The 23,853-nt window shown below is 40.3% G+C and overlaps 1 pseudogene; it reads right to left on the reverse strand.

Moving 5' to 3' along the window:
- Positions 1 to 19,743: 19,743 nt before the first annotated feature.
- Positions 19,744 to 20,655, reverse strand: LOC143390545 (olfactory receptor 5A1-like; annotated as a pseudogene).
- Positions 20,656 to 23,853: the final 3,198 nt, after the last annotated feature.

A 23,853-nucleotide genomic window follows, 5' to 3' on the forward strand; every position in this document is an offset into this window, starting at 1 on the left:
TGGAGACATTTCTTACATTTCTTACTTACGTTTCATATTTGTGTTCTGTCATGGGGGGAGGGGTGGTAAATGCCTGCACCTCTTTGTCATGTCCTTGTTGATGTTTTCTGGAGTGAAGGGGAGCTGTGTATTTTGCACATTCCCCCAACCTGGTTCAGCTTTCCAATCCAAAATCTACACCGAACTTCCGCCTTTGCATCTATTCACACAAACCTCATTCCACCCATTTCTTGTTGCTCCCAGAGCAATCCACCTAGACATGAGCTCTCCTGTGTGGATTTCAGGTTGCATGGCGTGCAGTGGCCCCTGGCAGAGGTGAAGGGGCTTAGTGGAAAAGGTTCCAGCAGAAGCTCAGCCCTACTGCTGAGGCCAGGGTTGGTGGCTTGCGAGTGGCTTTGCAGCCCACTTGTGGGGAGCATATGGCAGTAAGCAGCCATTGAAACACTTGGGACATCTGCAGGCTGGTGGAGCACTGGGAGGCAGCAGGCAATGTTTAATACTCTTTTAGTGTAACAGTTATTTTAACTCTGATCCTACAACAATGTCATCCACACATCTTTCAGACAAATCTGAATGACACTGTTGTTAGGATTAGGTTTGTAAAATGTTGATTGTGAAGTAGAAAGCACAATTTCAATCACCCATTCCCCACAAGGACTAAAAACCAAATTCTAATCTCAGTGTGCACAGACACAGCTGCATGTTTCAGGAATCTAAAATCCTGGAAAATTAGGATCCAGTAGATAGAGATTATACATGTCTCAAATAAGTTCTGTCCTCCAAAGCTCTGTCTCTCCTCTATTATTTAGACCTTGACAGTGTCTACGAGAATGAATTGATTTGGATGACAACAGAGCTTCCCAAGGTTTAGATTTCTGCTCCTTCTCACAATCAGTCCCCCAGTCCAAATAGTCTTATAAAACGATTCTAATGACCTAATGAGTTTGATCTTTACTTTAAAATACTTTAATAGGACATCATTGAAAGTATTTGAAAAAGACCAAAGTATTCGGTGGCTTAGAAGGACTTAAGGTTTGTTTTAGGAAGATTATTTAAGCCAAGAGATCAGAAAGGAGAATGGAAAGAAATGATCCACTCCTAGACTCTCACTAATTCTGGCTCTTTGACTCTTTGCGGTTTCAAAGTGAAATTCTGGATCATTACATTAAAATTAATATTCATTTTTTTCATTTTTTACATTACTCAGTTCTGAATGAAAACCTTCTGAACATTCAGGTCACTGAACTTGACTACTTACTCCCCTCCTGGGAATGAACTTCTCTTGTCTCAAATTAATCTTGCAAACTCCCTCACTTGACTTAACCTTCGATTGAACCCTGCTAATTTCTGTGAGCTGTTGATTTTTGTCAACTTCCTTAGCTGTAAGTCTGTTTCAGTATTCTTACACGGAACTACTCCTAAACTGTAGATTATTATTTCATACATGGATCAAGCTCCCACCAGGATATAAGGACAGGAATCCTTTCTTATTTCTCTTTTCATCTTCACCACCCACCTTGAACCATTTATCTAGCCAACCCTTGGGGGTGTATGGCAGATCAACTATTTCCCCACATATATTATATGGCCAAATCTCTACACAGTTACAGGGAGATTTACAGGGAGGAAGCTCAAACATCTTTTTAGTCCCATAGTCGGGCCTGGGTTACAATGTGTGGCTCAGCTGATAGTACAATCTGGAACATACCATCAAACCAAATCTTCAGGAGCAAGTCTGAATAACTGTGCTTTTACTTTGCCCTGTTTTGTTCTTCAAGGTCATACTTTAGTGATATCATTTATTGGACCTATAGATAATGATTCTGAACAGCAATCCATGGAGTTAGTTCTTGGAAGGGATCTTAGCCATCAGCCCCATCTCCCAGAAGCCTACTTCCAAATCCCCTCAGCAGCTTCTGTGAGTCACCTCCTTGGGCTCATCCGAGCCCATCAAGAGGTGGATGGGTCCCTGAGATGCGGATATTGTCTGCTAAGCCCTGGCATAGTGTTGTCTCCTACTGAAGATCTCATGGCCCTATTAGAATACACTTCTCATACATTTTTACACACCTTTAGAGAATGATGCTTCTAAGCACATAACTATGCCTGGATGGACTATCACAGCATTTATTCATATTGCATCATTTCCTTGACATGGGTGAGCTTTTCCATTCTTTCAGCATTTCCACAATTCTACTGTCTCTCAACTTGGCCATGTGTGAATTCATAGAAGATTTGGCAAAGCACTAAAATACCTCTCCACTTACATTCCCTAATTAAGTTGGATAATCCACTCGACTCATCAAAATTGAGACTCCAAGGCACGTTAAGAATCTAATGAATCTTCAAAAATAATATGTAGCTAAGAATGATGGCACTTGCCTGTAATCCCAGCAACTCAGGAGGCTGAGGCAGGAGGATGGTAAGTTCAAGGCTAACCTCAGCAACTTACCAAGGCCCTAAGCAACTTAGTCTCCAAACAAAAAAATAAAAAGGTCTAGGAATGTAGCTCAGTTGTAAAGCACCTCTGGGTTCAATTCTCCAGCACCAAAAAAATAATAAGAAGAATAACAGCAGAAATAATAATAATAATAATAATAATAATAAGAAGAAGAAGAAGAAGAAGAAGAAGAAGAAGATGTAATAGTCTCTGGATTTTAAGAGTTTGTGTGAATCTAAGCAATGCAGCATATCAATAGTCATTGTGATATGTCTTGGTCCTCTTTTTAACCACAGCACTAAAACCACATGCTTTATGTCCTCCTTAAGATAGAGATAACCGTACAGAGAGGAGAATCCAGACTATGCCATTATTTATTTCCTCTCCTGACCCTTGGAGCTTCCTAAAAAGCATGAAACTGTGTTACTCCACTTCATCCATTGTATCACTCTGTGCAACCAAACTCTAAAACATAAAACACTGAGCATACATGGCAATAAGAAATAATTGCCATATTTGTTGTTTCTTTCTGCAACATTGAATATGTTGAATGGTGACATTGAATAGTGACTCCACTATTGCAGTGAATCCACACAGATCTTTTTAATACCAGACTTGAATAAATGCCTGAAATATCAGATATAATTTTATAGTGAGATCCCATTGACTGTGTCAATCAAGGGTAATTGTCTGAATGTAATGGGGGAAGGTGGGAGAGGTCAAGGTTTATGACATTGGGAATTGCTACAGGCAGTGACTTAGGCTTTGAATTATCAACCCCATCATAGATCCTCACTGGACCCCAGATGTAAGATTCAAATCATCAAATTTCTAAGTAAATGGAACTGAAGAAACCATATCGCTCTTCATGATTTAGGTTGCCTTCTCTTTCCTTAGGCTGCAGCTGGTAGAGACAGACACAGATCCAAAACAGAGAATTAACACTGATTTACTGAAGACAAAATAGCTATCTCAGCTAAGTCTTTCCAGGAGGCATAACCAGGACATTGTACATCTTTATTTCTGGCAAACAGTATATTTTTTCCTATGTCTGCTTTTCTGCCTCAGTCTGGAAACAGAATAGCCCATAGTACCACCATTTCTTTATAATACTGTGGCATAGCATTCGGAAGGCAATAGTTCTGGGTCCTGAGGACCTCAGCCAAGCGTATTCTTTAGGGACAGAATCCTGATTTGAGCAGTCTTCAATTGTGGAAGCAAAAACATTTTTGCTCAATTTTTCTGTTTCACAAATACTTGTCAGTAGATTGATAAGTGAAGAGGACAAACTGATGTAACACAACATAGTGAGCGTCCAAGATGGAAGGACACTGTGTTCCTACAGCATTGATTCCTCGGGCCTGCCTTTAGCAGACACAATCTTCATGATGGACACGAAAATACAGCCACAGGATGAAAGGAAAACTAGGACATTGGCTATCCCAAAGAAGATTTTTATAGAGCAGTCAGGACTTGCACAAAGAGTGTGTCAATGCAGGAAAGTTTTGACAGTTTTAGGGCATGTCTCACAAGAAGTGCCTGAAGAACCCCAGGAGGTAAACTGGGTGGTCTCTGGAGAATTTTTTTCCCCCAGTCATTGCCTTGGTGCTCCCAATATCAGAGAGTAGACAAGAGAATGCATTGAAAACTCAGAGTAATTATAGCAATTCCACTGTCCTGTGTATCATCTTTCCCTCCATTGAGCACTGGGAAAAGAGAAATGCTTCACTGCCGTGGAGAGAGACTCTAGCCTTGCATCTCAAATTATCACCCAACGCCTGTTCAGTGTTCAGACTCTCAAGTAATTCATAAAGTCTCATAACAATTAACAAAGAGATTTAAAAAGTTGACCGAAACTTTTGAAAATTGTACGACAGAAATGCTTTGATTATTATATGTAAAGATCATTGAAATAGAGTAGGGAGGAAGAGCATGAGAAGAAGATTAACATTAAACAGGGATGAGAGGTGGGAGGGAAAGGGAGAAAGAAGGGAAATTGCATGTAAATGGAAGGAGACCCTCAGGGGTATACAAAATTACATCCAAGAGGAAGTGAGGGGAAAGGAGGAAAAATATAAGGGGGAGAAATGAATTACAGTAGAGGGGGTAGAGAGAGAAGAGGGGAGGGGAGGGGGGAGGGGGGATAGTAGAGGATAGGAAAGGCAGCAGAATACAACAGACACCAGAATGGCAATATGTAAATCAGTGGTTGTGCAACTGATGTGATTCTGCAATCTGTATATGGGGTAAAAATGGGAGCTCATATCCCACTTGAATCAAAGTGTGAATTATGATATATCAAGAACTATTTAATGTTTTGAACAACCTACAATAAAAATTAATTTAAAAAAAAGATCATTGAAATAATTTTTTTAAATTTTTTGATCAAAATAATTAAAAAAAACATTTCTTATCATTCATTAGGTATTTCCTGCTTTATCATCATAAAAGAAGTGTAGATAGCATTTTTCCAGAATAAATCTTAGTGATTGACCTGTCATGAATTGTCATTTAAATACATTTAATTTTTTCCCTTTGTTCTTCAGAAAAATCATTTACCAAAAAAAAAAATCATTTACCATTAATAATAACTTCTCAAACTTCTTACAAATGTATTTAATACTACATCTTCAAACTAGCCACGAACATGATATTATAATTTATATTTCAAATATATTTTGTAGAGCAGAAGTTTGTGTGCCCGATAAAGTTACGGAACAAGCCTTCCCAGGGGAGCCTTCATATGAAGTGCTCCAAAAGGAGGCAAGTACAGTGCACTCTTGGCCCCCAAGGGTTGTTTCAATTTTAGGGTATTTTGTTTCTTGGGGGACAGCATGATAACTTACGTAAGGGTTCAGACTTGGAGCTTTTGTTCTGACACACTCTTGCTCTAGCAAATAGTCCCAGTGGTCTGAATACACTGAGCTTGATTTACTCACTGAAAAATGAGAACAAGAAGAATCCTTGTACCTGAGGTTTACTATGATAGTTATAAGCAGCAATTCATGCAAATATTTAACAAACAATCAGGTACATAGTCATTGATTAGTAGATTTTTGTTGTTATTACCATTGATTGCTTACCAACAATCATGACTGACTGCTGTACTCAGGAATGAAATGAAAATGCCAAAGAGGATAGATAGATAGATAGATAGATAGATAGATAGATATAGATATATAGATCTAATTTCTGAGACATCACAAGCCTTATAGACTGTGAGCCATTATTTCCTCCAGACAGGGGTCCATGCAGGTCAATCACCCAGGACCTTGAAGTCATTTAAGCCACACAAGCATTTTCTATTTAGTTCCCTTGCCCTTGGATACACAGAGTTAAAGAACAGCCAATATCAAAAAAGATGGGCCTTGATATAGAGAAAGGGTTGATGTGAATATTTCATTTCCAAAACACTTCAGAGGAATTGTTTTGTTTTGTTTTGTTTTAAATCAGGAAATCAGTAAGCTAGAACTCAATAACATTTTATATTAGATAACACTTATTGTTTATGCTCCAGGCCAAACTGTCTTTCCTTAAGATGAGTTCATCAGTAATTAACAGACAAGAACATTTTAGAAAAGATCAATTTTCTTAATTAGAAATGACCTGCACTTTCAGATATCAAAAAGTATTATAAACATTGTTATTAATTATTCTTATAATAACAAACATATACCAAAAGAACAAATAGATGCTGGACACAGTGGGAACAAACCTTTAATCCCAGAAACTCTGGAAAATGAAGTAGGAGGGTCACAAGTTTGAGGCCCACTTGGGCAACTTAGAGAGATGCTGTCTCAAAAGAAAAATCTAAGGACTGGGGATGTAGCTCAGTGGTAGAGTACTCCTGGGTCCCATCCTCAGTACCAAACAAATAAATATTAAAAAACAAATTCTTTTTTTTTTTTCTTTAAAGAGAGAGTGAGAGAGGAGAGAGAGAGAGAATTTTTTTAATATTTATTTTTTAGTTCTCGGCGGACACAACATCTTTGTTTGTATGTGGTGCTGAGAATCGAACCCGGGCCGCACGCACGCCAGGCGAGCGCGCTACCACTTGAGCCACATCCCCAGCCCAAAAAACAAATTCTTAAAAAAAAATTCTTTAAGCATTGAAGCATTAGTAGTTATTTTATATATGATAAAGTTAATATTTTAAATTAATAGGAAAATGACAAATTCTTCCTTAAATAAATAATAAATGAGAACTTACTGTGGGATTGTGGGTAAAAACAGTTATGACAAGATTAAGTAGACACATATTTATATAATATACACCAAACAGAAAGTAAAAAGAAAACTATAAAAAATCAATTAAAATCTTGGTTATGATGGAGAAATCTAGTTATACAAAACATACTTGAAATGCAATTACGAACTAGGAAAAATAGTCAAAATTACCCAAAGAGGACAATATAGTAAGGATTTGAATATAAAAGATGACTTACAAACAAACCAAAGACTAGTTCCCAAAATGGTTCTTCCTTTTTAGAAGGGAAAAAAAAAGGTAAGGCTGGGGCTGGGGCTCAGCAGTAGAGCGCTCGCCTAGCATGTGAGAGGCCCTGGGTTCCATCCTCAGCACCACATAAAAATAAATAAAGGTATTATGTCCAACTACAACTAAAAAATAAATACTTTTAAAAAATGTATTTAATCTGTCACTCATTCATTCTCAGTCTTTCAGTCTCTCTCTCTCTCTCTCTCTCTCTCTCTCTCTCACACACACACACACACACACACACACATTCACATGCACACATACTACATGCAGACCGCATACAATGTCAAGCATTAAGTGTAGTAGGTGGTATGATATTTATTTTTTATGCTTATCTGTATTTTCTCAATTTTCTACAGATCCTATTTATATACAAGAAAAAAACAAGAAAAAATTTCAGAGGGAAAGAGTTTAGACTCATCTGACATTTACTTACTGTCAGCATAATCTTTAGCAGGTTATTAATCTCTCTGTGCCTCAATTGCCTCAGTGGATAAATGGAGACAATGGTATTCACCACTGTATAGGTTGCAGCAGGGACTGAATGATGTGAAGGGCTTAAAGCAGTAAGAACTCAATAAGTGTTATTAACTGTCATCCTCATGATCACTTCTCTGTAAAAGTCAATAGAACTGACACTGAAGTATCAAGGAGATCTTAAAATTATTTCAGAAATTAGGTGGTCTCTTAGCCTAGATTTTAAAATATTGTTAATAAGTCAGCATGCTTATTTCTATCTTGCGTTATTTTGTTGTCTCCCACCCAGACAGACTGCAAATTCCTAATGCCTCCTTTATGCTCCACTATCTCTAAGTACCGCTGAGCAGACAGACAGCACGTGCTGGATACAGTATGCAGACTCATGGAGATGTTCCGCTACTCAGTGTTAAGCATCATAACCTCAGCATATCTCGATAAATACATGTTTAATACATTAGTAAATGGTTCCTTTACCCATTGGCTTTAAACTAAGAATTTCATTTTTATTTAATTTCCATTATGGTTTTGTGAATTCTGTTTATTCTTAGAGTGATGCTATTACAATTTCTCAGATGTTTTATCCATTATGAGTTAATGAAAATATTTTGAAATTGTGAACTCTTAAAACTCCCCCAAACATCAGTGCAATTGGTCATTTCAGTGAAAATAAATCAAAGTGTAGGTCCACCAGCTACATGAAATTCATCGCTCTTTATTGCATTCTGGTTACAGTTAAGTATATTCTGTGTACCTCACCATTCCAAGAAAAGATTGAAGAGATGTGGATTGTTTTTTTAATCCTTCATAACAAATTTTATCCTAATAACTTATCTTTTTTTTTTTAATTGATTTTTATTGTAGGTTGTTCAAAACATTACATAGTTTTTGATATATCATAATTCACACTTTGATTCAAGTGGGATATGAACTCCCATTTTTACCCCATATACAGATTGCAGAATCACATCAGTTGCACATTGATTTACATATTGCCATTCTGGAGTCTGTTGTATTCTGCTGCCTTTCCCATCCTCCGCTATCCCCCCTCCCCCCTCCCCTCCCCTCTTCTTTCTCTACCCCCTCTACTGTAATTCATTTCTCCCCCTTATATTTTCCCTCCTTTCCCCTCACTTCCTCTTGTATGTAATTTTGTATACCCCTGAGGGTCTCCTTCCATTTACATGCAATTTCCCTTCTCTCTCCCTTTCCCTCCCACCTCTCATCCCTGTTTAATGTTAATCTTCTTCTCATGCTCTTCTTCCCTACTCTGTTCTTAGTAACTCTCCTTATATCAAAGAAGACATTTGGCATTTGTTTTTAAGGGATTGGCTAGCTTCACTTAGCATAATCTGCTCTAATGCCATCCATTTCCCTCCAAATTCTATGATTTTGTCATTTCTTAATGCAGAGTAATACTCCATTGTGTATAAATGCCACATTTTTTTTATCCATTCGTCTATTGAAGGGCATCTAGGTTGGTTCCACAGTCTTGCTATTGTGAATTGTGCTGCTATGAACATGGATGTAGCAGTGTCCCTATAGTGTGCTCTTTTTAGGTCTTTAGGGAATAGACCGAGTAGTGGAATAGCTGGATCAAATGGTGGTTCCATTCCAAGCTTTCCAAGAAATCTCCATACTGCTTTCCAAATTGGCCGCACCAATTTGCAGTCCCACCAGCAATGTACAAGAGTACCCTTTTCTCCACATCCTCGCCAGCACTTGTTGCTGTTTGACTTCCTAATGGCTGCCAATCTTACTGGAGTGAGATGGTATCTTAGGGTGGTTTTGATTTGCATTTCTCTGACTGCTAGAGATGGTGAGCATTTTTTCATATACTTGTTGATTGATTGTATGTCCTCCTCTGAGAAATTTCTGTTCAGGTCCTTGGCCCATTTGTTGATTGGGTTATTCGTTATCTCATTGTCTAATTTTTTTAGTTCTTTGTATATTCTGGATATTAGGGCTCTGTCTGAAGTGTGAGGAGTAAAGATTTGTTCCCAGGACGTAGGCTCCCTATTCACCTCTCTTATTGTTTCTTTTGCTGAGAAAAAACTTTTTAGTTTTAGTAAGTCCCATTTGTTGATTCTAGTTATTAACTGTTGTGCTATGGGTGTCCTATTGAGGAATTTGGAGCCCGACCCCACAGTATGTAGATCATAGCCAACTTTTTCTTCTATCAGACGCCATGTCTCTGATTTGATATTAAGTTCCTTGATCCACTTTGAGTTAACTTTTGTGCATGGCGAAAGAAAGGGATTCAGTTTCATTTTGTTGCATATGGATTTCCAGTTTTCCCAACACCATTTGTTGAAGATGCTATCCTTCTTCCATTTCATGCTTTTAGCCCCTTTATCAAATATAAGATAGTTGTAGTTTTGTGGATTGGTTTCTGTGTCCTCTATTCTGTACCATTGGTCCACCTGCCTGTTTTGGTACCAGTACCATGCTGTTTTTGTTACTATTGCTCTGTAGTATAGTTTGAAGTCTGGTATAGCTATACCGCCTGATTCACATTTCCTGCTTAGAATTGTTTTTGCTATTCTGGGTCTTTTATTTTTCCATATGAATTTCATGATTGCTTTCTCTATTTCTACAAGAAATGCCATTGGGATTTTGATTGGCATTGCATTAAACCTATAGAGAACTTTTGGTAATATCGCCATTTTGATGATGTTACTTCTACCTATCCATGAACAGGGTATATTTTTCCATCTTCTAAGATCTTCTTCTATTTCTCTCTTTAGGGTTCTGTAGTTTTCATTGTATAAGTCTTTCACCTCTTTTGTTAGGTTGATTCCCAAGTATTTTATTTTCTTTGAGGATATTGTGAATGGGGTGGTTGTCCTCATTTCCATTTCAGAGGATTTGTTGCTGATATACAGGAATGCCTTTGATTTATGCGTGTTGATCTTATAGCCTGCCACTTTGCTGAATTCATTTATTAGCTCTAATAGTTTCTTTGTAGACCCTTTTGGGTCTGCTAGGTATAGAATCATGTCATCTGCAAATAGTGATAATTTGAGTTCTTCTTTTCCTATTTTTATGCCTTTAATTTCTTTCGTCTGTCTAATTGCTCTGGCCAGTGATTCGAGAACTATGTTGAACAGAAGTGGTGAGAGAGGGCATCCCTGTCTTGTTCCAGATTTTAGAGGGAACGCCTTCAGTTTTTCTCCATTCAGAATGATGCTAGCCTGAGGCTTAGCATAGATTGCTTTTACAATGTTGAGGTATGTTCCTGTTATCCCTAGTTTTTCTAGAGTTTTGAACATAAAGGGATGCTGTACTTTGTCGAATGCTTTTTCCGCATCTATCGAGATGACCATATGGTTCTTATTTTTAAGCCTGTTGATGTGGTGAATAACATTTATTGATTTCCGTATATTGAACCAACCTTGCATCCCAGGGATAAATCCTACCTGATCATGGTGCACAATTTTTTTGATATGTTTTTGTATCCGGTTCGCCAGAAGTTTATTGAGGATTTTTGCATCTAGGTTCATTAGAGATATTGGTCTGTAGTTTTCTTTCTTTGAAGTGTCTTTGTCTGGTTTAGGAATCAGGGTGATGTTGGCCTCATAGAATGAATTTGGAAGTTCTCCCTCTTTTTCTATTTCCTTAAATAGCTTGAAAAGTATTGGTGTTAATTCCTCTTTAAAGGTTTTGAAAAACTCTGCTGTATACCCATCCGGTCCTGGGCTTTTCTTAGTTGGTAGTCTTTTGATGGTATCTTCTATTTCCTCAATTGATATTGGTCTGTTTAGGTTGTCAATATCCTCCTGGCTCAATCTGGGCAAATCATATGACTTAAGAAATTTATCGATGCCTTCACTATCTTCTATTTTATTGGAGTATAAGGATTCAAAATAATTTCTGATAATCTTCTGTATTTCTGAAGTGTCTGTTGTGATATTGCCTTTTTCATCCCGTATGCTGGTAATTTGAGTTCTCTCTCTTCTTCTCTTTGTTAGCGTGGCTAAGGGTCTGTCGATTTTATTTATTTTTTCAAAGAACCAACTTTTAGTTTTGTCAATTTTTTCAATTGTTTCTTTCGTTTCGATTTCATTAATTTCAGCTCTGATTTTAATTATTTCTTGTCTTCTACTTCTTTTGCTGTTGTTTTGCTCTTCTTTTTCTAGGATTTTGAGTTGAAGTATTAGATCATTTATTTGTTGGTTTTTTCTTTTTTTAAGGAATGAACTCCAAGCAATAAATTTTCCTCTTAGAACTGCTTTCAATGTGTCCCATAGATTCCGATATGTTGTGTCTGTGTTTTCATTTATCTCTAAGAATTTTTTAATTTCCTCCTTGATGTCTTCTATAACCCATTGATCATTCAGTAACCTATTGTTCATTCTCCAAGTGATGCATGATTTTTCCTTACTTCTTTTATTGTTGATTTTCAATTTCATTCCATTATGATCAGATAATATGCATGGTATTATCTCTACTCCTTTATATTGTCTAATAGTTGCCCTGTGACATAATATATGATCTATTTTTGAGAAGGATCCATGTGCTGCTGAGAAAAAAGTGTAACTGCTTGATGTTGGGTGGTATATTCTATATATGTCAATTAAGTCTAGGTTATTAATTGTGTTATTGAGCTCTATAGTTTCCTTATTCAACTTTTGTTTGGAAGATCTGTCCAGTGGTGAGAGAGGTGTGTTGAAGTCTCCCATGATTATTGTATGGTGGTCTATTAGACTCTTGAACTTGAGAAGAGTTTGTTTGATGAACATAGCTGCACCATTGTTTGGGGCATATATATTTATGATTGTTATGTCTTGTTGGTGTATGGTTCCCTTGAGAAGTATGTAGTGTCCCTCTTCATCCCTTTTGATTAACTTTGGCTTGAAATCTATTTTATTTGAAATGAGTATGGACACTCCTGCTTGTTTGCGAAGTCCATATGAGTGATATGATTTTTCCCAACCTTTCACCTTCAGTCTATGTATGTCTTTTCCTATCAGATGTGTCTCCTGAAGGCAGCATATTGTTGGGTCTTGTTTAGTGATCCATTCTGCTAGCCTGTGTCTCTTAATTGGTGAGTTTAAGCCATTAACATTTAGAGTTATTATTGAGATATGGTTTGTTCTTCCAGCCATATTTGTTTATTTATGTTACTAAACATGGTTTGTTTTCCTCTTTGATTATTCCCCCCCACCTTTACTGTACTACCTCCCGCTGTTGGTTTTCATTGATATTTTCCATTTCCTCTTCCTGTAATATTTTGCCGAGGATGTTTTGAAGAGCTGGTTTTCTAGCTGCAAATTCTTTTAACTTTTGTTTATCATGAAAGGTTTTAATTTCATCTTCCATCCTGAAGCTTAATTTCGCGGGATACACAATTCTTGGTTGGAACCCCTTTTCTTTCAACGTTTGAAATATGTTATTCCAGGATCTTCTAGCTTTCAGAGTCTGTGTTGAAAGATCAGCTGTTATCCTGATTGGTTTACCCCTAAATGTAATCTGCTTCCTTTCTCTTGTAGCTTTTAAAATTCTCTCCTTATTCTGTATGTTGGGCATCTTCATTATAATGTGTCTAGGTGTGGCTCTCTTATGATTTTGCACATTCGGCGTCCTGTAGGCTTCTAGGATTTGGGATTCTGTCTCATTCTTCAAGTCTGGGAAGTTTTCTCGTATTATTTCGTTGAATAGATTGGTCATTCCTTTGGTTTGGACCTCAATACCTTCCTGTATCCCCATGACCCTTAAGTTGGGTCTCTTTATGTTATCCCATATTTCTTGAATGTTCTGCTCATGGTTTCTTAACAGCTTTGCTGAGCTGTCTATGTTCTTCTCCAGTTGAAATACTTTGTCTTCATTGTCTGATGTTCTATCTTCTAAGTGTTCTACTCTGCTGGTAGTATTCTCAATTGAGTTTTTAAGTTGGTTTATTGTTTCCTGCATTTCCAGGATTTCTGTTTGTTTGTTTTTTATAACCTCTATCTCCCTGTATAATTGATCTTTTGCTTCTTGGATTTGTTTGTGTAATTTATTGTCGAAGTGGTCGAAGTGGTCTTTCATTGTCTGATTTTGCTGTCTAATGTCTTCTTTGAGACTCCAGATCATCTGAAGCATGTATATCCTGAATTCTTTATCTGACATTCCATCTGCTGCAGATATTACCTCTTCTAAAGTTGAGTTGACCTGCATTGCTTGTGGTCCTTTCTTTCCTTGTCTTTTCATACTGATCGCGTTTCTTTCTTCTGGTAGCCACGCCCCCGTATCTGGTGCAAGAGACCTCAGTCGTCAGCACTGGTGGGTGCTGTAGCTGGGAGACCCGCACCGCGCGGCTCCCGCCGGCTCCTGCGTCAGCGCCGCCTCAGCTCCCGCCGGTTCCCGTGCCGCTGCCACAGTTCCCGCCAGCTCCGTCCGGCTCCCTCGCCGCTCCTGCTAATTTAGAGTCCGCTGGGAAGGAATCTCTTTGGCCGATCTTTGGTGACTTCCCCTCTCTGCTATGGCGGGCCCCTGGCTCCTTGCAGGAGTGACCGAAGGGAGAGGTGGAACTGGCTTGTCTCTGGTCTGATATAATCTCTGGTTTTAGATCCCAGTTCGCTGATTCATAGAGGCTTGGTTAGATTTCCTTCCCATCCTCTCAAGGTGGGGAGCCCTTTCCTGGGTGGGCAGGGCCGTTAGCAGAGCCGGAAGGGCACGTGCCTTCTGTCGGGCCAGGCGGGGACCCTTCTGGCTGCGCTGGGCCGCCGGGGGCTCCCTCAGCGCCAGGCAGATGGCGCCCGCGTGGCTAAGAGCCGGGTGGGGTAACCCTTCGCAGAGCGGGCGGGCCGCCAGGAGTGCCGGGATGGTGGGAGCTGTCTGCCGGCCGGGCAGGGACCCTTCTCGACGAGCAGGGCCGCTGGGGGCGCTTGTAAAGCCGGGCGGCTGCCGCCGCGTGTCTAAGACCCAGGCGGGCGGGGTGGCTGTTTGCAGGGCAAGAGCGGGACCGGCAGGGTAGCCGGGAAGGCGGAAACTGTCTGTTGGCCGGGCAGGGACCCTTCTCGCCGAGCAGGGTCGCCGGGGGCGCTTGTAAAGCCGGGCGGCTGCAGCCTCGTGGCTAAGAACCAAGCGGGCGGGCTGGCTGTTTGCAGAACAAGAGCGGAATGGCGGGAGCTGTCTGCCGGCAGGGCGGGGACCCTTCTCGCCGAGCAGGGTCGCCGGGGGCGCTTGTAAAGCCGGGCGGCTGCAGCCTCGTGGCTAAGAACCAAGCGGGCGGGGTGGCTGTTTGCAGAACAAGAGCGGAATGGCGGGAGCTGTCTGCCGGCAGGGCAGGGACCCTTCTCGCCGAGCAGGGTCGCCGGGGGCGCTTGTAAAGCCGGGCGGCTGCAGCCTCGTGGCTAAGAACCAAGCGGGCGGGGTGGCTGTTTGCAGAACAAGAGCGGAATGGCGAGAGCTGTCTGCCGGCAGGGCGGGGACCCTTCTCGCCAAGCAGGGTCGCCGGGGGCGCTTGTAAAGCCGGGTGGCTGCCGCCGCGTGTCTAAGACCCAGGCAGGGTGGGTGGCTGTTTGCAGGGCAAGAGCGGGACCGGCAGGGTAGCCGGGATGGCGGAAACTGTCTGTTGGCCGGGCAGGGACCCTTCTCGCCGAGCAGGGTCGCCGGGGGCGCTTGTAAAGCCGGGCGGCTGCAGCCTCGTGGCTAAGAACCAAGCGGGCGGGCTGGCTGCTTGCCGAACAAGAGCGGAATGGCGGGAGCTGTCTGCCGGCAGGGCGGGGACCCTTCTCGCCGAGCAGGGTCGCCGGGGGCGCTTGTAAAGCCGGGCGGCTGCAGCCTCGTGGCTAAGAACCAAGCGGGCGGGGTGGCTGCTTGCCGAACAAGAGCGGAATGGCGGGAGCTGTCTGCCGGCAGGGCGGGGACCCTTCTCGCCGAGCAGGGCCGCCGGGGGTGCTTGTAAAGCCGGGTGGCTGCAGCGGCGTGGCTAAGAACCAGCCGGGTGGGGTGGCTGTTCGCCGAGCGAAAGCAGGGCCGCCAGGGTAGCCGGGATGGCGGGCGCTGTCTGCTGGCTGGGCGGGGACCCTTCTGCCGCGCTGCTCTGGGCCGCCTGCCGCTTGCAGAAGCGGCAGGTGGCCGCGGGATTGGACTCTGAGCCCGCGCTGCCAGTCAAGTTTCACTTGTCTGGGGCAAACTGTCACGTCTAATAAACTTACTAATTCTCGGCAGGTCTCCTTTCAACGGAATTTTGCTAGAAGATCCTCAGTAGGTAGAATGTAGCTGTTTTAATTGGTGTTTCTGATCCCGTTAATGTGGAGATATTGAAAGTGCAGCTTCCTCGCCGGCCGCCATGTTGGATCCCTAATAACTTATCTTACTACAATCTGGAGACTGAGTGGAAAAGGAAAAAAAATATCCTAAATACACGTACTTCCTTTAATTAACATTTTGCTTGTGCGTCATCTCCCAAGACAATTGAGGGAGGAAAAATGGGGTGATTCAAATATTGGTTGGAGGTCTCACTAGGTGGATATAGCTAATCAAGACCTTTCCAGTTCTGAGCTAATAAAAACAAGTTCTGTCTGAGAAAGTGTGCCAGGTACAAAATCAGGTAAAGCCAGGACTATTCTTGAGTGAGGAACAAAGTTAAGATAAAGATAAAATGATGAAGGTTAAAGGGGACATTTATGCCAATGCTCTGGGTGCCTAGAGTAGGCACCTTTGAATCTGTGTTGCCTGGGATAGTGTCCTCAGACTCCCAGAGTCACCAAAGATGACAGTGAGAGCTATCTGAAGTATTTCAGGTCTAATAGATTGTCCCTGAAAACTCTGTCAAATCGTGAAGACTAAGTTTGTCTTTTACTGCTCAGAAGTCAGGAATAAAAGTTGTGTCTTTAAATGGAAATCAAATTATAATTATTTCCAAAACCAAATCCTCAAGGGAAAAGTCAAATCCACATTGTCCTTGGAGTGAAGAAAACTAGGAAACACAGATGAGCATGTTTTGATCTTTGGAAATTCCCCTGAAATTCAGTAAATTTCTATTTTTGATTAAACTCTCAATTATAGTTTTACAAAATGGCAGACTTTATAGACAGCATTCTCTCATTTGGCTCTAGATGGTCATTGTATTCCCATTTTATAGCATAAAAAAAACATAAGGTGACAAAGTTCAAGGTCATTTCCTTTGGAATTGCCAAACTGTCATTCAGCACCCATTTTTCACCCTAGAGTAATACCAAGAATGTGCTGAGTATATTCTTTTCACTAAGGTCTTTGAATATGGATAAAAAAGACTCAAGAAAGGGTCCTAAGTGAAAGGTATGAAAGTGAGAAGAAGGGAAGAGTTGAGCAATGGGAGATGTGGAGTTTAATAGATCCTTTCCACATGGGTTTTACTGGAAGAAACATTAAGACAGCATGGAATTGACCATTTTCTCTGTCTCCTGAACCAGATCCAGGAAGATAAGACCCTTTAGTTCTTGCTAACAGATGAAATTGCCTATTTCTTTAACGTGATCATAGAATCTTCATTTTCTGTAAAAAACACAAAGAGTATCAGAGTTCAAGGTCATATCCCTAAGAATGCAACACCCATCCCCTGCCCCAGAGTAACACCTGAAATTTTGTGGTTGAAATTATTCTATTTACTGAAGGGCAGAGAATCTGGGTAAGCAGAAATGGAACTCAAGAAAGAACTCTAAGTGCAGGTGCAGAAGTGAGGGAGAGGGGAGAGGGGAGAGGTGAAGAAGGGGAGAGCCTCATTTCCATAAACCTATTTCACAGGGGTCCTACTGTAAAACCACATGAGATGCCACGAATCCACGGTTCTATATTTTGCCTTCTGACCTTGACCAGGATCCCACAAGAAGACAATTCTTGCCAAAAGTTCTTGCCAAACTGCCGATTTCCCTTCCAAAGAGTTTTCCAATTGGTTATATTGCACTCCTATATGGGTGCTTTTGATCATGAACTACCTGTCCCCTTATAGCAAGAGAGATGGCTTCTAACTTTTCTTTCCCAACCTTGGAGTGATTTGAGCTGGAAAGGAGATAGGGATTTGCTAATCAAAAAAAAAAAAAAAACTCAATTTCCAGGTGGAGAATCTGAGGCTAGAGATACTAGAGGATTTGCCCAAAGTTGGCACAGCTAAATCACTAATCAGTATGAAAATGAAAATCAAACCTACTTGAGAGATCACCTCACATCTGTTAATGACATGATTTTAAAAAATAACTGAAACTTCATAGACCATTCATGAGGAAGTAGATTGGTGCATTCATTATAGAAAACACTAGGAAATGAAATAACAACTTCATAAAGATATGGTCACTCCCATGTTCATTGCAGATCATTCAAATAGGCAAGATGTGGAAACGATGTTGGTGTCCATCAGAGAATATATAGATAAAGAAATGGATAAATAAATACAAACACAGTAGAATATTATTCAGTTTTTTAAAAAGGAGTCAATCCTGTTATTTGCCATAATATGGATGGATCTGGAGGACATTACAATAAGTGAAATAAGCCAGACACAAAAAGAAAACTACTACACAATATCTGCTTAAGGTTATTCATACCAACACTAGGGTTTTGAGGGAAGGTGGATTGTGGAGATAGGAGCTCACATATCCTGGTAGTTACTATGTTTATATAGATGTTTTGTATAAGTCCCATTTTTGTTTTATTTTTTATTTGTTATTTTTAGATATACATGACAGAAGTGTATTTTGATATCCTGTACATACATGGAATATGACTTATTCTGATTAGAATCCCATTCTTGTAGAGTTTCCCATGATGTGGAGTTTCACTGTCTACCCTGGCAACAGCACACAGGATTTTTATACCCCCCCAAATTCTGTCTATAAAATGGGGGTAGCTTCTCACTCACCAACCTCATATGAGTTAAGAAAAAAATCAAATCTATGTGATGTACCTACATGGAGCGCAAAGTGTTTTATAAACGCTAATGTTATGTGCATGAAATTCACTTCATAAACTCTGGCCCAAAGAAATATTTCTTTATACTTTTGTGAATTCTCTTGCTGGACTCTGATATCCCCAAATCTGACAGGTCTGCTGCTCTCTGCTCAGATTTACAGTTCAGGAAATGCTGGCCTAGTCTCTAGGACTCAGGTTTTGTCCCCTGAACAAACCATGACAATAATTTTGAGATTCTTTCATGGCCTCTGGGAACCTACCATGGAGCATGCTTCAGGCCCACACATGACCCAAAACTTTGGCTTCTTCTAGATTCTAGGAACCTCCCCAACACTTGATCTTAAAAGTGTCCCCTGCATTCCATCCTTTCTCCCACCCCTTTTCACTTCCTTCTATATTCTGAAGAACTGAGGAAACCCAGACAAATACAGCCCATCCCAACTACATCTCCCTCTCCTCGCCTCTTTGTATCTCTCTCACTCATTCATTCTCCGTGTCTTTGAGATTAAAGTTGCAAAATATTCGTTTTCAATGTATTTTTAATTTGTACATAGTTATTTTACACCATATATTATTTTATTTATTATTATATAAAAATTATTAACAATTAAAAATCAAAGTGGGGTAGGGAGGGAGAACATGGGAGGAAGAGTATTTCTATATAGGGAAAAAGGATGGGAGGGAAGGGGAGGGGGAAAAGGAATAGCAAGGATGGGGGAATGTGATGGTCATCATTATACAAAAGATATGTAAGAAGATTTGAAATTGTGTCAACATACCTTATATACAAACAGAGACATGAAAACTTGTGGTATATATATATGTATAAGAATTGTAATGCAAAAAAAAAAAGAGTACACGTATAATGGCATAGTTTGGCATGAACACACTTTATATACAGAGTTAAGAAAACTTGTGCTGTAAATGGGTAATAATGAGTGTAATACATTCCACTATTGTCATGTATGTAAAAAATAAATAGATTTTTTAAAAAAGAAATAAAAGCAAAGAAGAAGAGTGGTCTAAAAAGAAAAGAACAGTGTCGGTGGCCTCCTGGCTTCTTGTCATCTCTCCACACATAGTATCTCTTAAACATAATCTGTTCTCTAAAATGTAATCACATTTGGGGTTTTATGTTCCCTGTTTCTAATCAAAGAATTCAATGCACAGGCAATGAGAAAAATCTTTTTTTTTCCTCCTGATTTAAGAAGTCTGAAAGCATCCTTGAGCTAATGGAGGATATTGACTTTTAAAACTGTGTTCAATGTCAGTGGCACTGCCTCCAAAGGGTATTTGGAGACAATCACAATGACATTTGGCATTAAAGATGCCAGGCTGTCACTTCTTGTCTCCGCCTAGCCATCCCTGTGACCTACAAAGGGGCTCAATTATTTTTTTACTTCTTTCTTTTAGAGACCATCATACCTGCCCACGGTTACTCTTGCTACTTTCTTTATCACCTCGTGAGGGCCTCTTGGATCTCCTTGTTCCTAGGGCTGTAGATCAGAGGGTTCAACATGGGGATGAGGATGACACAGAAGACTGACAGAACCTTGTCCTGCCTTGTGGTGTGGCTAGAGCTGTGATGCATGTACAGAGAGAGGGGTGTGCCATGGAAGAGCGTCACCGTTGCCAGGTGGGAGGCACAGGTATTGAGGGCCTTGGCGCAGCCTTTGAATGAGGATATCTCAAGGATGGAGGCTGCAGTGAAGCCACAGGACAACAGGATGAGAAGGAGAGAACCAAACCTACAGAAACAGCTGCCAGAAAAAGAGTCAGTTGGCTGATGGAGGGATCAGAGCAAGACAAGAGAGTCATCCGAGGAATGTCACAGAAGAATGTTGAATAATATTTGGCCCACAGCAGTAGAGATGAAAGCAAGGAGATAGTTGAACTAAGCTGCTAAGGAAACCACTGCCACAGACCCCAGCAACCCTCTTCTGACACAGGCCTGGGGCCACGATGGCTGAGTACTGCAAAGGGCTACCAATGGCGACACATCTGTCCTAGGCCATGGCGGCCAGGAGACTGCACTCAGCCATAGCCATCCAGGCCACGACAAAGTACTGAGTGGCACTGCCAGGAGGGAAATTGTTTTCTCATCTTTTAAGAAGTCTGAAAGCATCCTCAGAATGATGGAGGAAGAATAGCAGATGTCTATGAAGGTCAGGAAACTGAGAAAATAATACATGGGTGTCTGCAGGTGGAAGTCCATCGTGATGAGGATGAGAAGACCCAGGTTCCAGATCAGAGTCACAAGGTAGAGTCCCAGGAAGACTGGAAAGAGGATGAGCTGCAGATCTTTATCATCTGAGAGTCCCAGGAGGACAAACACGGCCACAGAGGTATGGTTTCCACCCCCTTCCATGTATCTGCTTGGTGTCACCTTGTTGAGAAAAAGGTGAAAGAAGGAAAATGGTTTGACTCCCAAAACAGAAAAAGGAAGACTTCATTCTTTTTCAAGTCATATGACCTTGGATCCTTATTGTTGAGTTTGTTGGAGTCTTCTAATCACTAATTCTAACTGAAAAATTCTCTTGGATAAGTACTATCATTCTTTGGGGTACAAAAGAAAACATTAAAAGGACATCATCAGCATGATATATTCCAACACGTCTTGATTTCTTGTTTTACTATGTCAGGTTTTACAAATCTATCACACTCTTGAGATAGAACAAACTGGGGAAAATGCTGTTATTTCTCTGTATGGCAAAATAGGGTGATTCTACTCAGGTATGGCCCTGCTATTGACTCAGTGCTTGAGAGAACCTGAATCAAGGTGGGCCTCATATGTAAAATGAAGATACTGGAGTAGGTGCCCTTTAACATGTATTGAAAATTGACATTGAATTAATCTGTAATCAAAAAGTCCTGACCATTGTAAACTGCCTTTCCGCTTTCACAAAGTTTGGAGCAATTGAAGAATAGGTACCATGATGATGGAAAGTGACCTACCACAAAGCAGCTTGGAGATGGATATGGTGGAACCAACTTAATGGCCCTAGGAAGGCTCTTGATAAGGAAAGGTGTGAAAAGCCATTGTGCCCCCTTCTTTTTTGTGGGAGCATTGTTTTCTTTTCTCAAGTCAGAGACACTTATGAATTAAATTATCTAGGACAATGACTCTTGATCATTTGGGGGGTCAGTGAGACCTTCAAAAATCTTTTCAAAATCTTTTGGGAACTGTTGACTCAGCAGATTGCAACCACTTACCACCTTTGTATACCGTTTTATTGGATTCTCAGTTACCCACAAACTATTCATTTCCAGATTATAAACTTCTCCTACAAAAGCTCATGACTTGAACTCTTATAGAGGTTGGGATGCTTGGGGAATTACATGAGAGTTAGGAGACTGAGGCAAGATTTGGGAGAGTTCTTTTCTCTCTCTTGTTCACATTGGAGCCAGTCTAGGGAAGGCAAAGTGCTAATTCTTCCAACCAAATGCTAATGAACTAAAAGAATGCTTTTGCATGGGACCCTGTATGCTTTTGGATGCTATGACTATCATAGTGTCTAGATAACTATTAGCCCCAAGTGAACACATTTCTATTCAGATGAACTCAAATTAGAAAATCACAGGAAGCCTTGAAAGGCAGAAAATACCTATCAAATATTGTAGGAGTTGTATCTACGTGTAGAAGTAAAAGTCTTGGATATTTCCCTTGAGAAAAGTTATGTGAATGGAATAGACTATGAACTATAAATATTTTTCAACATTAGTCATCTAAAATGCTTTCCTCTCCCCAACATTTTCCATTCTCCTTGTTTCAAAAATGGATAAAAAGAGAAAACCTCCATTGAAGCATAAAGATATACTCAGTAAAATCAAAGTATTTTTTTCCCAAAGTCAGATGGATCATTACTTCTTGTTGCATCATTTTGAGAAGAATTCTGAAGGAATAAGGTGATTAATTGGAAAATAAATTCAAGGGCTTTGCCATTAGTATGGAAGGGGAGAACGATAGCAGAAAAGCAATATATTTACCATCCCAATCTTTTTTTTTTTTTTTTAGAGAGAGAACTTTAATATTTATTTTTTATTTATCGGTGGACACAACATCTTTGTTTTGTATGTGGTGCTGAGGATCGAACCCGGGCCGCACGCATGCCAGGCGAGCGCGCTACCGCTTGAGCCACATCCCCAGCTCCTTACCATCCCAATCTTAGAGGTGGTACTGTCCATGGTAAGACTAAATAGAAGAGAATATTATGGGGAAAGGGTAGAAGATTATATTCATTATATTTTCATCATCATCATCATCATCATCAATGGTTATGATCACAAAATGATTTATTGAGCATCTATAATCTAGAGAGATTTCCTTATAGTTATAAATATACACACAACTTTTTCTAATTTCTACTCTCTGACATGGTGACCTTAGACCTGGGGTCCTATTTACTAAGCATGGTATTAGTGTTCTGAAATTGCCTCTATATTTTCATTATATCTCTCTGGAATCTCAATTAAATGTTCATTGGATCTTCTTGCCCTATCCTTGACATCACCAAAACATTAACTGTATAAACGTCTCAACTGTGTTCTGTTTCGTTTTTGTATCTCTCTCTTCTTTTCAAATCCTTCTAACACAAATCCTGTTAATTAGCTGTTTAACTCAGGCATGAGTTTCAGATTGGATCATAACATTTTGTTTTCTCTTTTAGAGGTTCCATTCTATTCTTCTCCCAAGGAGTCAGTTTTTATTTTCTCTTGTTCTTTCACTGCACTTTCAATAACATTCTTTCTTTAAACACATTTAAATGGTTTTATGAGCCTCATTATACAGTTTACTGTTATTGCTGATTCTTTTTTTTTCCAAGCCAAACTGTATCCAGCTTTATTAAAGATACTTTTCATAAACAATCATAGTATTTCAGGCAGGACATGGGCAAACAATCGTTAACCGTATACAACAACTTTCAAACTCCCTTCTTGAATGGACTAGCAAAATCAGAAAGCCACTATAAAACCCAATGAAGTCTTCATTTGATGCTCTGAAAGGGAAAGTTTAGAGTGAGGGTTGACATTTCACATTTAGCATGTTGTTTAACAACTTTTTACAAGCCGACCCTGACTTTCAGGAAATGAAAGGAAAATGGCAAAAATTATTAATCTGAAGATCCACAATCTAGAAAAGGAACTGCTGCTCTTCTGAGGGACACTATTCTCAATGACGTCACTGGAAAGTCCAGATTGCCCCACACACTGGTAAAACCAATTGTTGGGAATCAGGTCCCAACAGGTCTGAGTTTAGGGGACTTAAGTCTATGCCGATGGCAGAGAGGGACAGGAGGACATACAGATGAGTTTGAGTTTTTCCATACCACAAGGCATTTGTGCCAAGGTGGCTATGTGTGCCAACATCAGGGAATCCCTTCCTCTTAGGAACAAAGAGGAAGTCTCTCAAAACTAGAAGGGAAAAGTGTCTTCCCCCACAGCAATCCAGCTTTGGAGACATTCTACTAGTGACATATGCTCCTTCCCCCCCAAAACAACAATGAAGTGTTCTGTGTGCTAACAACATAGCTTAAAAAAAAAAAAAAGTAAAACAAAATTCTGCATT

The sequence above is a fragment of the Callospermophilus lateralis genome, chromosome 2 (assembly GCF_048772815.1).
Source record: "Callospermophilus lateralis isolate mCalLat2 chromosome 2, mCalLat2.hap1, whole genome shotgun sequence".
Classification (NCBI taxonomy): domain Eukaryota; kingdom Metazoa; phylum Chordata; class Mammalia; order Rodentia; family Sciuridae; genus Callospermophilus; species Callospermophilus lateralis.